At 32.2% G+C, this 18,994-nt stretch overlaps 1 long non-coding RNA gene across 4 annotated transcripts; it reads right to left on the bottom strand.

Annotated features, from left to right (window-relative positions):
* Positions 1 to 269: 269 nt before the first annotated feature.
* LOC120080434 (uncharacterized) lies at positions 270 to 2,762 on the bottom strand. Of its 4 annotated transcripts, none has more exons than XR_016530277.1 (4): positions 2,378 to 2,762; positions 1,450 to 1,602; positions 1,292 to 1,342; positions 270 to 804 (listed from the first exon to the last, which is right to left on the bottom strand). It is a non-coding gene; the product is annotated as an uncharacterized LOC120080434 (long non-coding RNA). The 4 variants fall into 4 exon arrangements; XR_016530275.1 differs by having other exon boundaries at positions 1,292 to 1,313; XR_005482511.2 differs by having other exon boundaries at positions 270 to 1,342.
* Between the last annotated feature and the right edge of the window lie 16,232 nt (positions 2,763 to 18,994).

Below are 18,994 nucleotides of genomic sequence, written 5' to 3'. Positions count from 1 at the left end.
GTAATTGTTTGAGTTCTTTAACAATGAAATTTGGAATGATCCGCTTTCACTCACTGGATCTCTATGAATAAAAGATTTCTTTCAGATAAGATATCCAACTTTATCCATCTACAGACCATTTGGATTATCATTTAAACATGATCCACTCCTTACATATATATTTAAGCTATAAAAGATAAGCTTGGATGGTAGTTTATTGGTTTGTGCGTTAATGCTAATAAATTTCGAATAAAATATCTCATATTTTATTAAATAAATAAAATGTTTGTATATTATAATTACAAAGTACAAGACCTAGGAGATTTAGGACATCAACCCCAACATGATTAATGTGTCATAATTCCTTTGAGGAATACCTAAAGCACGAAAAAAAAAAAAAAAGTAGTAATTAGAACATCATCCTAGAAACCCATCTATTCTTTTCTATATGAGAGAAAAAGATGTCTCAAGTTACTTCCGATTAGTCCTAGATCCTCATAAATTCGACCATCCCAAGTCAAAAGACAAATGGAAAGGAAAGAAAAAACTTTATGTTTCTAAATTTAATAAATTGAAAACTAAAAATTTATAACATGGATATTAATTATGTGTAAATATCAAATTTTGTTTAAATGTTAGAATTCACGGTCCATTTAGAACCTAGTTATTTTCATTTGGTGTACTGGGAAACAATCTTAATTCAATTTGACTATTTTGGCTTACATTCTTGTTCGAACTCCCATCTTGAGATCTAGTTTTTAAACTCTCAGATTCTTCCACATCTCTGAAGGTGTACTCCAAATAGAGCAGATCAATCCCAATGTTCTACAAGATAACAACCACAAAACATAGACTCTAATTCACCATTTTATATACAAAACAAGAAACATGAACACTGACATGTTTGAGCAAATAAGTACAAAGACAGTGAGAGAACCTAACATGCAAAATTGCAGAATTTGAATTATGGAGGGGATAAGAAGTAGAGAAAGGCTTGGTGGTCTCAACATATTTAGCAAAATCAATAGAAACTTCACAAAGGAACCAACAACCACATTAACACTTTTCGAGTACTCTAAGGCACAACAAAACTAACAAAAACTGGAGGTGTAATAATAGAAAGCATCATCTCAAAGTTCATGTACACTCATATGAAAGGACAATAAATCCAATGACTGAGACCAAAGTAGAATGCATACCTTCCCCCCTCCAATGAGCGAACATATCAAGTAACTTTACAATACTACACAACAATAATAATAATAAATCAATAACTAACAAAACCAAAAACTAGCATCAACTAGATACTTACCAGATTTTGGGGATCTAAAACCCTGCAACAATAGCCACAAATATTCACAACCTATATAATCAATGCCACCAAAATAAAAGCAAGAATTTACCATTACTGATGAATTCTTATGAAACTTAAAGTCAAAATAAGTAATGAAATGGGAGAAAGAGAAAAACCTTGCGAAGATGACAAAAAAGACGGCAAAATTTTCGATGTGAGGTCTTTGTGAGTCAGAGCCTTCTGGGTTTTTTTGTTCATGTGGAATTGCCATTTGGTAAGTCACCTCTTGGATCAAGGTTCATTTTTTTGTAGAGACTTGAAGAATAGCTCTAAATCATCAACAACAAAACCATCACTCAATCGTTAACCACTGTACAACTTGCATCGTAAATCTTCAATTTTTTTTCTTCCTTCTGGTGTATAAAAGCTAAGAGACAATCGAAATATTGTCCAAGCAAATGAAATTGATCCTTTACGAATATCTTTCAAGCATGTATAATTTCTCTTAACTTGATGACTAACAACTATGATATGGGATCTTAAACATGGCCTAGAAAAGTTTTTTTTTAAAAAAAAAAAAAAAATTAGCTTTTGTTAAATCAAAATATTATTTTAGATGTATTTTAGCAATATCCAATCAAATATGAAATAAAACAAAATTATAAATCAGACAAATGTTTGAAAGTTTTCAAGTCGTTGTCTAATATTTTGTTTAAGGTTACTAAACATCCCGCAAGCAGAATATTGTATATTTCTTTCATAAACCAAGCATTGTCTAAATTCTTCAACCACTTTAACAAACAATTGGCATGCAATATCCCTCCCCACCTCAACTCGATTTCTGCAACCCGACTCAACATCCCGATCATCTAATTCTCCAAATAAAACATCTTTGTATAGGAACCAACCCATAAAAAACAAGCATTATTAGGACCACTTCTCAAAGAAAGTTGGGGGAAGAACAAATTTCACAAAAACCATCACAACCTACACATAGAAGTAAACTACATATCCCATACTTTTCTTTTTTTTTCAAGAATTCAGGAAGAAAACCCACAATCTGACAAAAGAGAATTTTTAATCGTATAAGATCAAACAACGCACCTTCCATATTCTTGTTAGGTGGAAGAAAAAGCATTCTGATGGGTTTCCAAGTACTGTCGAGCGATTTCAAGCACTATCGATCATTTTCAAGCAATACCAAGATACCACATGGTCTTTCCAAAAAGTAGAAAGGAGAAACGAAAAGATTAAGGGAAAAATTAAAGGACCTGAAAATAAATTTCAACTTCATCTTTGTTTGGAGGTTGAAGTCGTAGTTTCACTATCGAGTGAAATTTGTGTGGTTGATTGAAAAAATAAACATGGTCGATGTGAGGGGAAAGAGGGGAAGAAGGTAGAAGAGAGGAATGAGGAAAAAAGAGACATGGGTGTCGACTATTTTTGTGAGAGATTTGGAAGAAGAGAACGAACTTCAGCTAAAATTACTTTCAACGTTTACAAAAAAGAGAGAAGTTGGAAAAAGAAAGGGACAATTTCAAGATTTTGTTTTTTTAAATAATGTTATTTTAATATTTATTGACAAAAATGAGGATGGTTTGAAACTATTGACAAAAAATAATAGGATTGTGAAATCGTGGATGGGGTGCATGAGTTTCGGCACATAAATCGTGCACCCGATCCATGATTTAAGGCTAACCACGAATTAAGGTTAATTTTTTTTTTCTGTCTTCTTATATTTTTTTTGGTGTTTTTGCATCTTCGGAGAATTTTTAATGTGAAATTCAAATTTTCAAAGGACTATAGTAAAATAAAAATTGAATCAAATTTCTAGTTATGAATTAAGGTTAAATATATATATTTTTTTAACATTTTCCCCCAACTTCTATCTTCTTCTTTTATTTTTTTAGTTTATTTTTTTTTTTTTTTGCATTTTCAGATAATCTTTAAATTCAAATTTAGGTAAAATAAAAATTGAATCAAATTTCTAGCACGAAGTAAGACTAAATCTATATTTTTTTTTCACATTTTCCCCCAACTTCCATTTTCTTCTTTTATTTTTTAGTGTTTTTTTGCATTTTCGAAGAATAAATTCAAATTTTTAAAGGCCTACGATAAAATAAAAATTGAATCAAATTTCTAACCATGGATTAAGGCCAAATCTATTTTTTTCACATTTTTCCCAACTTCTGTCTTCTTTTATTTCTTAGTGTTTTTTTTTTTTTTTAATTTTTGGAGAATTTTTATTGTGAAATTTAAATTTTTAAAAGTCTACGGTAAAATAAAAATTGAATCAAATTTCTAGCCACGAATGAAGACTAAATCATTTTTTCACATAGATTTGTTTTACAGTAGATTTTTTTTACATAAATTTGTTTTACCGTGAAATTCAAATATATTTGTTCCCCTTTATATCCACTTAAATCAAAAAGTAATAAAAAATAATAAAATATGGAACTCGTGGAAGAGTCCACGAGTTTGTTAGCTGACATAAAAATCGTGTACTGGGTACACGATTTTGCTATTCTATTTTTGTCAATACTTTTTCCCTTCACCTTACTTTTGTAATTTCTTTCCTATATACCCTATTTTTGTTATTTATTTTTAAAAATACATTATTCTTGAACTTACCCCCAATTTCAACAACATAAATTTTCAGCCCAAAATTTTCCCTCTCACCTCTTTTTATGCGCACACAAATTGTCTTGAAAGTTTTAGGTTTTTTTTATAGCTTATATTGAAAAAGGCTACTGTGAAAAACTATAGAAAGGTCTTTTTCTTGTAGTGATGAGAGGTTAATAATCTATAAGTTATATTAAATGTGATATAATATAAATTATAGATTATGTGTTATGTCTGATATAGTATAAAGTTTGTTATATATATATATATTTATATTTATATTTCATTAAGTTTTTTTAAATTTAAAATAAATAATGGGGAGGGAGTTATTGTAACTCTCTCAACTCACTCTCTCATACGACCAACTTGAGAGTTAGTTTCAAGAGAAGAAGGTCAGAGATTCATCTCCTTTGCACATCTCAATCTCACGCTTTCATCTCTCTAACCAAAAACTCTTCCTATCTTCCAAAATTAAAGTGAAGCTCACACACTCTCGTCAATTCTCTCCCTTTGAGAATACCAAGATAACCCAGTGGTGGTGTCTGGTTGCATAGTTTGTGGCTTCAAGAGAAGAGTTTGGGTTGTTGTTGTTTGAGCAGTACGTTGGAGAGAAGACGTGAAGAACTTGGTCTTCAAGTGTATGTAATAATTTCCCCTTCGTTTCTCTCTAACTGTGTAACTAGCATGTTGTATGTATAAATATTTACCATAAGTTTTCGCCATCTCTTATTTGGTATTGTTCTGTAAAATAAATTGAGAGACACGATAACCTTTCACGCTTCCACTATGGTTTTCAAAACATTCAATTGGTATCAGAGCTAGGTTGAGTCTCTTAATTTCTTTTTCGAACATTAAAACCAGAGTTTTAAGGTGGGTGCACTAGATTTGTATAATGGATGTATGTTCTGTTGATTTTAATTTGGATGTTTTGAAATTGTCATTTAGGTTGTTTACTGCTTTAAATTACTTAGTATGTAAGGGTCCATTGTATTTTTTGGGCATATAATCTTGCTATTGAGTCTTTATTTGTGTCTGTGTTGATCGGGTCTGATTTTGACTTCAAATTGGAGAAGATTAGAGAAATTTGGATGAATTCGGAAGAAGACAATAGCCCAGAGTGCAGACGCTCAGGGGAAAATGTGTAGAGCGTAGCGACACTGCCGTCTTTCCGATGAATGCCCTTGCGCTCTGGCCATAGCACTGCAATGGTTTGGCTAAATGGACCAGAGCGTCGTTGTGCTCCGACGACGTGTGCGTGCAGTTGAGCAGTTCTAGCGACGTGCGTTCAAGAGACCTGGAAAGCAGTCGTTGCAGTCTTTGTTTTATTTTGTATTAATTAATTATTATTATAATAATTAATTTAATTAAGGTTTGAAATGATAATTTTAGTCCATTATTGCTATTTTATTTAATTGTACATGTGATGTATGGTTATATATATATATATATATATATATATGTCATATTGTATGCTATATAGTAAAATCCCACCTTAGGATAAACCTTATTCATGCATCATGTTTATTATAAATGTTATAACATATAGTTACATAAATTATTTTGAGCATACTCATGCATCATATAGTATAATAGTTATAATATATGATTACATGCATAAATAACATTACCGTGAATCATTTTTATTATAAACGTTATAATATATAGTAAGAATGTATAGATGTATTATTTAATTATATTTCATTACTATAATATATAATTGTTATGTATGTATGAAAGATGGAATTACATGATGCATGACACCACTTAAGTAAATTATAATTGTTATATTTTTTCAAGGTATGTCATTAGATGTAATTTTATGTTTTAATTATTTTATTTATACTTTATAATAGTTATAAGTTAAATGAAATTAGAATTAAAATCTATGATAAAGAGTTACATGCTAACATAGGTTAAAATCATTTTTTAAAAATAGTTTAAAATTTGATTCACATTAGACCTATGATCACAATATTGGGGTTGATGCCCTAAATCTCGTAGGGTCCCACAGTTTGTAATTGTGATGTACAAACATTTTATTTATGTAATAAAATATGTGATGTTTTATTTCAAAATTAGTTGCATTAACCCTAAACCAATAAACTAACATCCAGGGTTATCTTGTAGGTTAAACATATATGTAGAGACATACGAGTGAATCATGTTTAAGTGATAACCTAAATGGTCTGTAGTAGACGAATAAGGTTGAATACCTTATCCTGATGACACTATGAGTATGGCCCGCTTTATAGATGTTACAATTGTTGTAAAGTGCTACAAATGATCTGATTATGATCATTCATGTGGAAACATGTGAGTGGAGATATTCTATATAAAGGAGTTTGTATAAGATCGGACCACGAGTCGACCAGATCGCCAACTCAATAAGCCTACCATTTTAGGGATTCGTGCACACCCCCTCCCGAGTCGACCCCTAAGACCCAAAAAGAAGTGTGAAGACTATAGATATTGAGAACATCTACCATCTAAGTTTTTATTTTATACAATACATTAATGTTTATCAATTTTTTACACTTTCAATACCACCATATGTTTGAACCCTTTTGATATAGCTGTCAAGACAGAATGATTTCTGCAATCCCTGTCGACTTGTTCTTAAGCCAATTCCATCACTTTCTTCTGACATCTGGGGGGGGGGGGGGGGGGGGGGGGTCGGAATTTAAAGAAAAAAAACATTTGGAAAACGTGAACAATAGTGCTCAATGAGTGGTAGGTTTAAACTAAATATTATTCGCTTTCAAACATTTTTGGGAAAGCAATAGCACAACATGAACAACCATCCAACTTATACATATACGGATAATAAATGAAGCAAGGTTGCCATGATCACATAATCTATCAATACATAACAAATCCAAAAGACTGGTTTGAGAAAACAATTTCCAGTACCCCAAACAACCCGTCGAATGTGCACATGTCGACTACTCCTGCTAGATATACTCGGGTACATGGATAATCCCAATCAGACACCCTGACAATTTCAATCCAACGTCCACGAAATATGCTAATAATATCTGGGTACAATTTTAAATTTCCAATCAATCCAAAACAACTAAACATTCAAATCAAGACACAGAGTAAATAGTCATCCAAACCAAAGAACAATAATTATAATCCAAGAAATCATATTTTCAGATCAAGACAAGTCTTCCAAACCATACATACACACACACACATATATATATAATACCATATATGTATATGGATTCAACCAAACATTTCAAAATAAACCATTCACTGTTTCTCCTGATCGATTTTTTAGAAAATTCTTTAGCCATCTTCTTATCCTGTTTCTTCTTAATTCTTTTTCTTTCAAAGAAATTCTAAATTAGTTCATAATTCTTCCAAAAACCCCAGTTTTAATCACAAATAAATTTAAAAGTTAGAAAGACCAGCTTACCCCCTAAAAATAGGCCTAACTTTTTTCAAAACAATTCGTTGGAGGTTATTTTGGCAAGTTGATGGGTGTTGGGCTGTAGGGTGGGCACGTCTAGTGTACAGGTGGCTAGAACGCATGCAGCTGGGTGATAGACCTTGCACAAGGCACCGCTGGGCGGTACGATTCGTGCAATGCACGCTAGGATGCGTCTATGCGTTCTTTCGGATGCGTCTAGCGAGGCGCGCGCGCTGGCAGGGATGCATGGTAGGGCTAAATGATAGGTCTAAGCAATCAGAATATGGAGTCAGCTAGGCCACTAAACTTCCAACGCAAGCTCTTCTTTCTTCAGCGCCTCAATTGAGACGGCAGCCCGAGACCTTTCTCTATACTCCCTTCTGAGGACTTCCTCACTAACTTCACTCAAAAGGCACGAGTGGATTGTGAGAGTTGATCGTCTCAACTTGTCCTATTTATAGGAGTCCTAAGTTCTTCCCAGCTTGACACCTTTAGCTTAACTGGATCTCAATGTGCCCTCAACTTGTGTTTCCCACGACAACCCTTTTCCACCTCAGTCCTTAAGTGCCTTCCTTTCCTTTAGCCAACACATCAGCTTTCTTTTCCATGCCCTCTTGTGAGCCCACCTTAATTCTTTCCATTCCATCCTTAAATTTCTAGCTGACAGCTCCAAGTTTCAATTCGTCCAACTCTTAAGCTGGTGAATCACCCACCGTTTGTCCCTCAAATCACAACTTAACAGCCCAAAACCTTTAAATTTCTCAAGATTTATAAAATAACCAAGTGCTTCCTCGCTTGCGTTTGGTCATTACTCGATACGTGATTGTCGTTACTCGCTACACGATAGCCATTACTCGACGCACGATGGCTTCTATTTGGTGCATGATGGCCTTCATCGTAAACTCATGCACTCAACCCCTTCACCTAGGCCGACGCATACCATACATTTAAATGACAACATTATGCCTAGGCCACTTTTATGGAGCATGTAAGCGCTCAGGATGGTTCCCCAACCTTAAATCAACCTAGCCATTGCATAACTGCATCACTCGCCTAGCGCTTTGGTTTCATCACTCAGTGCTAAGCCATGCGTTTACTCTCCGTGCAACGCTTCAACACCCCACAATCGGTGCCTTGTGCCCTCGCTCGCGTGACTCCACGCATGCTGTCGAATGTTCGCACCTTGCGTTAATCGTCTTGCTCGTGTGCGCTCGTCAGCGCCTCACCTATACTCGTTGCTCGATAGCCCTTCCTCGCTACTCGATCACGCAATGCCTATACCATGCACCCAAGCCTCCGTGCATCACTCGCACACGTGCACTAGGCTTAGCATCTAGTTTTGCACCAATGCACAACATACCTTGCCCGCATGCTTACTAACCTCATAAGCCCCTTAGCTGTCGCATACCTTGTCCACGCCCAACGACATTCCAACGTGTGATCAGCCTACTCATGCCAACACTTGGCCAGTGCCTTCATGTCATCACACGGCTACCTAGCGCTCACACTTTACCTTGCATCAAACTTCAATACCTATCACCAACGCATGGAACCCATGGAGCCTTCACACGTTCACCTTTCTAAGTAGCATATCTAAACTATTATTGACCTTGGTAACATATCAATACTAGATGTTTATATGTTTTAATACTTAGTCAAATTTATTTCCCAAAACCTTCACTTTAATATTTAGTCCTTTAGGTTAAATTTTTAATTGACCAAGCTTTAAGTACAAAAATAAACATTCGGGGTTTCACAATTCATCTGATTGCAAAGCTAGGAACACAGCTACACAAGGAAGAATTCACTCATTCCCTAATGTAGGAGGTAAGTAGATAAATTGTTTCCTTAAGGGTTGATTTCAGGGCTTGAACAATGTGGTGTCACATCCTCTCCTAGCACGAGATGGGTTTAGTATTAGTTAGACTATGATGTATTGTTCATTAGAGGGATTAGTAGTACTTAAGGAGTTAGATGTAAATACAAAGGCAAAAAGATAATTTTGGCCTAGCTGTACTTACAAGCAATTTGTGAACGGTCATCATACTGTTAATTGGTTATATCTAATGGACACAGAAATATATCTATAGCGTGAAGAGTGCAGTTGTAGATCTTTAGTGGAGAGCCCGACAATTAACAAATGGTGAATAATTTAATTAAAAAGTTTAATTTATTATTCACGTATTATTGGAGCTTCAAGTTATAGATCTATGAGGTTCTCTTGGTAGCTCAAAGAGAATAAATGAAAATAAGTTTTTGGATTAAATTTGAATTATGCAAATTAATTGAGGGAATTAATTATATATGATATAATTAATTAAATTTAAATTATATGTGATATAATGACTATAATATATTTGATATATTATAATATTAAGTATTTAAGAGAGGAATTAAATATTTGAATATGATTTAAATATTAATTATGTGAATTGGATTCATATTATTAAATATAATGTAAATGTGATTTATATTAAATGTCATTAGAGGGAGGAAAAAAAACTTGGTTATATTGTATATGACACAGTATTAAAACTATAAGTTATATGTTATATGTGATATAACATATAGTTTAATATATATTATATGATAAGGTAGTTATCATATTAATATATATTTATTTATTTATTAAATAAATAAATAAATTATATATATATTTATTTATTTAATTTAATTAATTTTTAAAATTAATTAATGGGAGGGAGTCTCCCTCCCCCCTCTTTTCTCTTCATTTTTTTCATGTGAGTGGAAAATAGTTCCTGTAGATTCTTCTTCTTCTTCTTGCAAAATGAAAAAAAAAAAACAGAGACACACAGAACAGTTTTGTGAAATTAAAAAATCTTATTCCTTTCCTCTCAATTCTCCTTTCCCTCACCAAAATCACCAGAGCACCACAAACTCCTAGATTCTTACTAAAGAATACCGAGGTTATCTCGTGATCGTGTACATTTCAGTTTTGGGATTTCATTTTGAAGAATGTCCTCAAAAGGTAAAGGTTTTGGAAACCCTTCTTATTTCTCTCTTTCTGTTTTAGAAGCATGCTATATTATGAATTAAATGCACGATCTGAATGTTATTGTTTGAAAAATTATTCTTCTATAAATTTGGAAAATTGGGACGATACGGCTTCCGCTCAAGGTCCCTTCATAGGGATCCTTCACACATATTTCTAATAAGATTATAAAAGATTAAATTTGTAACAAATGTATCTATAAGGGACCTTTGTCTAAGGACAACTTTGTCTAGGTTGAGGTATTTAAGTTGATGGAAACAGAATACTCCTACCTAAAATGTGAATTAGATAGATTTGTAACAAGCATGCAATAAATGATTAATGTTTGTTAAAATGTTTAATGAACATAAGTCAATATTGTTAAACTATCCAAAGTAAATGTTACATTGGGCAAAGTTCACAAACACTTAGTAAAAATAATTAGGTGTATTTTTTTTAAGTTGATCAACCCTAGGTAAAACACTAAGTGAGAGGAAAATGGGATATATGATACTTCATTTTTTCTATCATGTTTCTCCCTAAAAGATCACACTGTGAGACCTATACTTGGCCTCGAGGCACCTTTGCTTGTGTCCTCCTACGGATGGTTTTTGTATAGGTCAATAACAAGGTGAATGAAGAGAGTGTTTATAGTAAATGGGAGCAGGACATGTGTCAACAAATCACACGGTCTCTCTCATTAGTTTGTAGTAAACTTTCATGCTCAGCCTCAAGACACCTTTGCTTGTGTCCCCCTACGGATGAAATTTGCATGAAATTTTACTCAAACTCCAGGAATGGATATGATTGCTTTAGTTTTTGCTTCAATTGGTCTTTTCCTACGGTTGGATCATTGGGGTAGAGCTTTGGAATCTAAAATGAGGGGTTACATTTACAAGAAAATATTGAGCAAGTTAAAAATTTATTGACCAAATGATGGTGATTAATAATTATAGGAACAAGAGTTTTCTGGTGTTATTATTGGTTGAGATAGTCTCAATTCAGTGAAAGAATAACTAATCACCCTATGGTGTCTTTCACCTTGCTCAACTGAAGCATCATTGCAAAATAGATGTCACATAGGGTACATTTAAAATTATTTCACTAAATTGATTGGTTTTTAAAATTGGTTAATGTTTGTTACATTAAATTGTATGTTTTCAGCAATTTCAAATATGACAACTGTTACATTAAATTTTCTTACTGCCGACAAACTTAACGGTGATAACTATGCTACAAGGATCATTTTCTATAACTTTCAATTTTATTTAGTTTTTTTTTATTTACAAACCTAGGTGTTATTTTAGTGCTAATTAGATCTGAAAAATGTTGAATTTAGGTCTAAAGATCGGAATAAAAATGCCTCAAAATAGTCCTTAAAAGTAGTCTAAAATAGAGAAGGTCAACCTTCAAATCAAAGTCAACATTTGAGAGAAAGCATCAGAGGATTATACATTAGAGACTATACACACATCTACAATGTATAGATGTGTTTGAAATTTTGAGAAAATTTGGACGATCCTACTTCTACTACGGTTCCCTTTAAAGGGATCTTCACCGACAACATATCTGCCATATCCTTCTCGACCTCTTCTTTCTCTGGCTCTTTCTTTTGCTCTTCCCATGACGTGTCGCTTAATACAGAAGACGTCATTTCGTCCACAACTTTTTCCTCATCAAACGAGTTACTGGCGGTGGAATTGTCATAAAGATCCCATTAATACTTCGGCATATCACAATGATACTTGTAGAAGTCCTTTATCTTCTGGACCAAGTTTTGAAACATCTTTTCTTCCTCAAGACATGTACAATAAAATGAAGAAATAATTTTTTTGGTGGGTTGTCCATGTATAAGAAAAATACTTGAAGAAATTAAAGTCATTTGATTTCCCAATTTCTATTGCAAAATGATGAACTGCTATGTGATAAGTGCATGTTGACTCTTTGGGTTTTGAACATACGCAACCATTGAACTTGTAATTTATATTGCGATGAAATTGTACATCGCGATGCATTTTCGGATGCCAGAAATGTAGGAATATTGTTCACTAAACGAGTTAATCACATAAATACTGTGCTCGAGATTGATGACTTCCCGTTATCGCGAGCAACAACCTAAACCCAATATTTATTGCATGTCTTTTCTATCATTGCAATAATTATTTTGCGATATTTGGTTTATCGCGATATAAATTACGCGTGCAACAATTGCATCCGTTCGAAACCCAAAGAGTTTGCATGTACTTATTAGATAGCAATACATCATTTCGGGATATCGATTAAGAAGATCAAACAAATTTAATTCCTTCATTGTTTTTTTCTTACATTAACCACTCCACCCCCATGCATGGACAACCTATCCAAAAAGTTATTTTTTAGTGTATCGTAAATGGCTTGAGGAAGAAAAGATGTTTTGAAGCATGATCTAGAAGAAGAGAACTTCTACGAGTATCAGAGAATTGACAGGATCTTTACAACAATCCCACAACCAGTAACTTGTCCAATGAGGAAAAAAATTTGTCTGGAATGACGCCTTCCGTTTCAAATGACATGTCATGGGAAGATTCGAAGAAAGAGCTGGAGAAAGAAGAGCTCGACAAGGATACGTTAGATATGTCATTAGACCCTAACTATGTACCTCCCCCAACCACGAAAGAAACAAGGGATGGGCCTTAAGACCCGTCAAATAGATCAGCCCTAACAACAAGACGGGATAATCATGGTGCGAATGGACTGAAAGGGAAAGACAAAAGCTCTGACATTGTCATCCTCTCCTTCGACTCTGACTCCGAATTTGAATCTGACTCTGACTCCCACTCAACCTCCTGCTTTTTTAGTTAATATGTAGTATTTTTTTTCTTGTTTTTATTATCTTTTTTCCTTTTGTTTTATAAATAGCGTTAATAAAAACTTGTACTCTTCGTGAACACAGAGTTATGTTTATGAAGTTTTTATTTACGTATATGTTGTCGGGTTCAATCACTGGATACATTTAACACTTAATACTCAATTACCTTGATTTAATATTTCATGAGCAACAACCCACAATGAAGTATTCCTAATATTAATTTGGTACAATGTTTCTATAATTATATACGAATATTTCTACAATATATACAGGATCAGGATTATGGCGCATAATCATACAAATTTATTTGCCCACAATTGAACAACATATTGCCTTTTAAACAGCGGTATCTTTGATCGCATTGATTTATCTAATTGTACTCCTCTCACATCAAACTCTATTAAATTCACACAATAATACTCGTAGTCGAGGCCACTAGTTTGTCAATTCGTGGTGGTTAGCGTGGAAACTATGCACTTGTGTTTTCACTTTGATGGTCGGTTGCATGAAATCCACATGCAGCTAAAAGTGATGGCAACCCTTAGGACAAGGAGCGCGTAGCACTCTCTACCTGAATATTGTTTATGTACCGTGACATTGAGTCAAAAATAGCCACCCTTCCCTTTTGAATATCGTTGCTTGTCAAAATCCAATGCCTTTTAATATTGATGGGCCCGTACACGTATCTAAATTCATTCCATGCAGGTCCACAACCCTCGACCTTCCCAAGCACATAAACTATGAAGGCTTCATCTTTACCACTCCACCATTCTACCATCCCAACAACATCCCTCGATGCAATTACTTTTCTATGATCATTGACTGACATAAAAAATTCATGTCAGGTGAAAACAATATGATATACGTTGACATAAAACATTTTTAAGGAAATGGTTAATCGTTCCATACCATAAAAGTGGTGTCAACAATAGTAAAAGTGTATTGACAAAGTTCAGGTCGCGATTGTAATTTGCACTTCACGAACATAATAAAATATCATGTCCTACAACAACATATTTCAAAACTGAACTAAAGAAATATTAGTAAAAAATAATAATATACTGAAGACTAATGCATAATTGTAGTTGCGTATTACATCCGATAAAACCCATTCTTGCTTCGTGATATTCTGGAAGAACACTTTTCTTCTATTGTTGTACTCGACTCGTCGTATTTCATCCTTCGTCTTTTTTTTTTTTCATTTTGCAGGAAGAAGAAGAATCTACGGGAACTATTTTCCACTCACATGAAAAAAATGAAGAGAAAAGAGGGGGAGGGAGACTCCCTCCCATTAATTAATTTTAAAAATTAATAAAATAAAATAAATATATATATATATATAATTTATTTATTTATTTAATAAATAAATAAATATATATTAATATGATAACTACCTTATCATATAATATATATTAAACTATATGTTATATCAAATATAACATATAACTTATAGTTTTAATACTGTGTCATATACAATATAACCATAGTTTTTTTTCTTTTCACTAATGACATTTAATATAAATCACATTTACATTATATTTAATAATATGAATCCAATTCACATAATTAATATTTGAATCATATTCAAATATTTAATTCCTCTCTTAAATACTTAATATTATAATATATCAAATACATTATAGTCATTATATCACATATAATTTAAATTTAATTAATTATATCATATATAATTAATTCCCTCAATTAATTTGCATAATTCAAATTTAATCCAAAAACTTATTCTCATTTATTCTCTTTGACCTACCAAGAGAACCTTATGGATCTATAACTTGAAGCTCCAATGATACGTGAATAATAAATTAAACTTTTTAATTAAATTTTTTTGGTCATAATTATCGGGGGTTTGTTTCATCTTCTCATCCTTTTTCACCAATTCCTTCACGTTGAATAAGGAGTCTTTCATCTTCACTCTTGGCATCTTCCCTTTCTTCACATAGGTTTTTTTTTTTTTTTTTTTTTTTTTTTTTTTTTTTTTTTAATTTCTTCTGTATTGATTTTTTGTTTTTCCCCAATTTTCGAGTTCTTTTTCCAATTCGCTTCTAGTAGTCGGTTCGTTGCCATTTAACGAAATCTATGACCATCACGCTGTTGTTGAAGTAGTCGGTTTTATACACTAAAACTTATAGATAGTAAATGTTATCAATTGACCGTCATCAATAAAAAATTATTGATGTTAATTCAATAAATGTTATTGATTGTGTTGTATTCTACTTTGTCTTAATAACCCTAAATCTAATAAACTAACATCCAAGGTTGTCTTATGAGTCTTGAACTATATGTAGAGACATATAGGGATCAATGTTCTAGAAACAGCCTAAAGGGTCTATAGTATAAGGATAAGGTTGGGTACCTTATCCTGGTGACACTATGGATACGGCCTACTTTGTATTTGATATAAATGCAATGATCCAACACATTTGTATAGGTGACATGCGAGGGAGGGTATCTTATTTAATGAGTTTGCATAAGACCGGACCACCAATTAGTAACCATTAGATGTAACATCGCTAACTAGTTTAGTTCCTCTTTCAATTGATGACCTAGGCAACTTAGTCTTAATCCTGAGTGTATTATGAACTCCTATTCATGAGGGATTGTTCTTGATTTGTATGGGTGAGGGTGGCCAGTTTAACGACTCAGTATGTCTACTATTTTGGGGACAAGACCGAGTGAGGAGCTGGAAACATAATAATATAATATGGAATTCACTCCTTTTCGACTTTATGGTAAGTAAATGAGTGTTCTTTAAGTTGTGTCTCCGGGACATGAACAAAGGGCTCCACCCTCTCATTGGCTCGAGAGGGTTTCTGTTTATTAGTTGGACCATAAATAGGTTGTTCATTAGATGACCAATAGTACTTAAAGAGTTAGAGGTAACCCATGAATAAAACGGTAATTTAACCCAATTAGTATTACAAACGCTCATGATGGACTAACTTGTTATTATTGGTCTATATTCGTGGACGCAAAAATATATATACAGTGAGAAGAATGATGTTGTGGGTCTTTAGTGGAGTGTACCCACAGTTAAGATTGATTTTATTAATGAGTTTAGCCAAACAATATCATATCGTTGGAGTTTCTGATCTGTAGGTCCATCAGATCCCCTTATTAGCTCACTTGAGGATATTAAAGAGGAATGATTTGAATTGTTCAAATCAATTTGAGAAAATTGTATAATAATGTGCTTAATATGTAATTGATTATGGATGTGATTTATAATTTAAATTAAGTTGGAGAGAAATATTTGAATGGGATTTAAATATTTAATTCAAGAGAATTAGATTCATAAAAAATTAATTAATTAAATTAATAGAGAGATGATGCACATAAACATACGATGTTCATTTATATTAATTGAATATATACGTTAAATTGGATTTAATGTATAGATGATTATTTAATTAATGTGCTAATTAATTAAATAGACGTTATTTAATTAACTGAGCACAAGAGTAAATTGGGAAAAACTTGGAGAATGGGTTAACCATTCTCCATATAAATTCTTCTTTATGGCTCTTTTAGGGCATGAATTGATTTTGTGAACTTTACCCTAGCCACCATAATACAAACCCTCTCTTTACTCTTAAAGAGAAATCTCTCAACCTCTTCATATTCCAATTAGTTGGATACCACCTATCCTTCTATTGCAATCCTTGAGAATAAGAACGTTATTCTCGTGGTCATGTTCAAGTTCGATTTAGAAGAAGTTCGTGTCAATATCGAGAGGATTTTTCGTGGAGTTCGAGAATTTTCAAAGGTAAAAATGGTTCTCTCTTAGTTTCCCTTCTCCAAATCATGTTATTTCATATGTTTATCCTTCATATGTTTTGTTTTAGAACTTTTTGTTGTTTATTCAAAAATCGATTTCTGAGATGTAAGACATTCATACGCTTTCACTCATATTCAATCCCTATCGAAGTAACAAAGCATCTAGCCAAGAAACGTGCCGAAAAACCGTGAGGTGAAATACTTGTTGAAGTTCCCATGACAGCATTCCAACGATCTGATGGTTCGAGAATCCATGTAATTTCTTACATAATTAAGTGGTGGTTCAAGCACTTGCCACACCAATGTCAAAATCAGATTCTAAACAATTGCCAGATTGAAGTAATAGTCCTTGAATTTTAATAAGGAAAAGCGAATTTAAAAACAACTTGGCGACGGTTGTATATATTATGTGTATATATGGGTATATTAGGTGTAATATGCATAGGGATATGATTAAAGTATAATGAGTAAAATAGATATCCAATTGTTTATACAATAGGTGTTTTTTTTTTTTCGTTTTATCTTTTGTTTCTATACCAAGGAATATGTTGCAGGTTAAATATTTAAATAAATTTTTGGACATATAGACCATGCATAAAAAAATGGTTTAAGTTGATTTGGTATATAATAGAGTGACTTTCTATATGTTTTTTTCCAATTAATCGAGTTGTGTGCTTCATTTCATATACTTACTTGAATAAAGTTTCTACAGATCCAATAGGATTTGCAAACATTGTTGCTAAATATTGCTTGGGTTAGTGATAGTTATATAGATTTTGTCTATCAACAGGTAAGGTGTAATATTTCATATATGGGGATACGATTAATGTACAATGTGACAAATATATCCAGTTGTATATATAATAGGTGTTTTGTTTTTTTTTTTTTAATTTTTTTATATACCAAGATATATAATATATTTAGATATTTATGTAAAATTATGCAAATATAGACCATGCATACAAAAATGGTTTAAGTTGATTCGTTATATTATAGGTATTTATTTTCTATTTTTTCTAGCTCAAGTAAGAAAATTTTGCTAAGTACGTTGGAACTCAAACATATACCTTCGAAATTCTATATTTTCAATGGGTAAAATAGATGACGATGAATATAAAATATAAGCAGTGGATCAAGAAAAATAAACATAACTCACAAAGACTATATCAATAAATTTTCACAATCATAAAAATAGTGTATTTCATATATACCTGACAACTGCTCTACTAACTTAAATATAATCTGTCTTTGTATACAATATACCAACATATGTCAAGATCTTAACTACGTATATAACTGCATGTTTCTTATATGGCATTTCAATTTATATTAGATAAACTTATATTTATACATACATATGGACTTTAGTATATATAGAATTAACCCAAACAAATTATATAGAATAAACAACCAACGATGAAAATGTGGTTTTTTTTCTTAATGGACACATTAATGGATGAGAGAGAATGGAGGAGATGAACATTAACGAGGGAGAGAAATTGGGGGAGACAAACATTAATGGGGGAGAGAGGATGGGAGATTAGAACAATTTTTTAAGGAGAAAATATTTGAAAAATGCATTTAAAACAATTAATTGCAGTGCTTATATATATATGGACGAGACTTAAACAGTAAAAAGACATTGACATTAGTAAAAATATGGAGTTAATAGGCCATTTATGTAAAAAAATAAATAAATAAATAAAAGTCATTAATGTAATATAGGTCTATACTTAAAGGAAAAAATAAAAATAATATTGTTGGGTTAAAAAGTTTATAAAAATATTGTTGTTTTGAAACTATTTATAAAAGTACGGTTGTTTTTTTTTTTTTTAATGTGTCAAGTCTTCAAAATTCGACCAACCTAGGTCAAATTTTGAAGATTCAACCTTCATTTTTTTTTTTAATTTTCCATTTTATAAAAATAATTTTTAAAAATATTTTATTATTTTATTTAACTTAACTATAAAAAGAACAAATTAAAAAAAATAATATCTCATAAAAATAAAAAGTGTAAACTAAAATATCTCATTTATATAATAATTACAAAAA

This window comes from Benincasa hispida, chromosome 6 (genome assembly GCF_027475165.1).
Source record: "Benincasa hispida cultivar pf3 chromosome 6, pf3_genome.v1.1, whole genome shotgun sequence".
In the NCBI taxonomy this organism is placed as follows: Eukaryota; Viridiplantae; Streptophyta; class Magnoliopsida; order Cucurbitales; family Cucurbitaceae; genus Benincasa; species Benincasa hispida.
The sequence above is the reverse complement of the archived record's forward strand: the minus strand, read 5'-3'. Positions and strand labels throughout refer to the sequence as shown.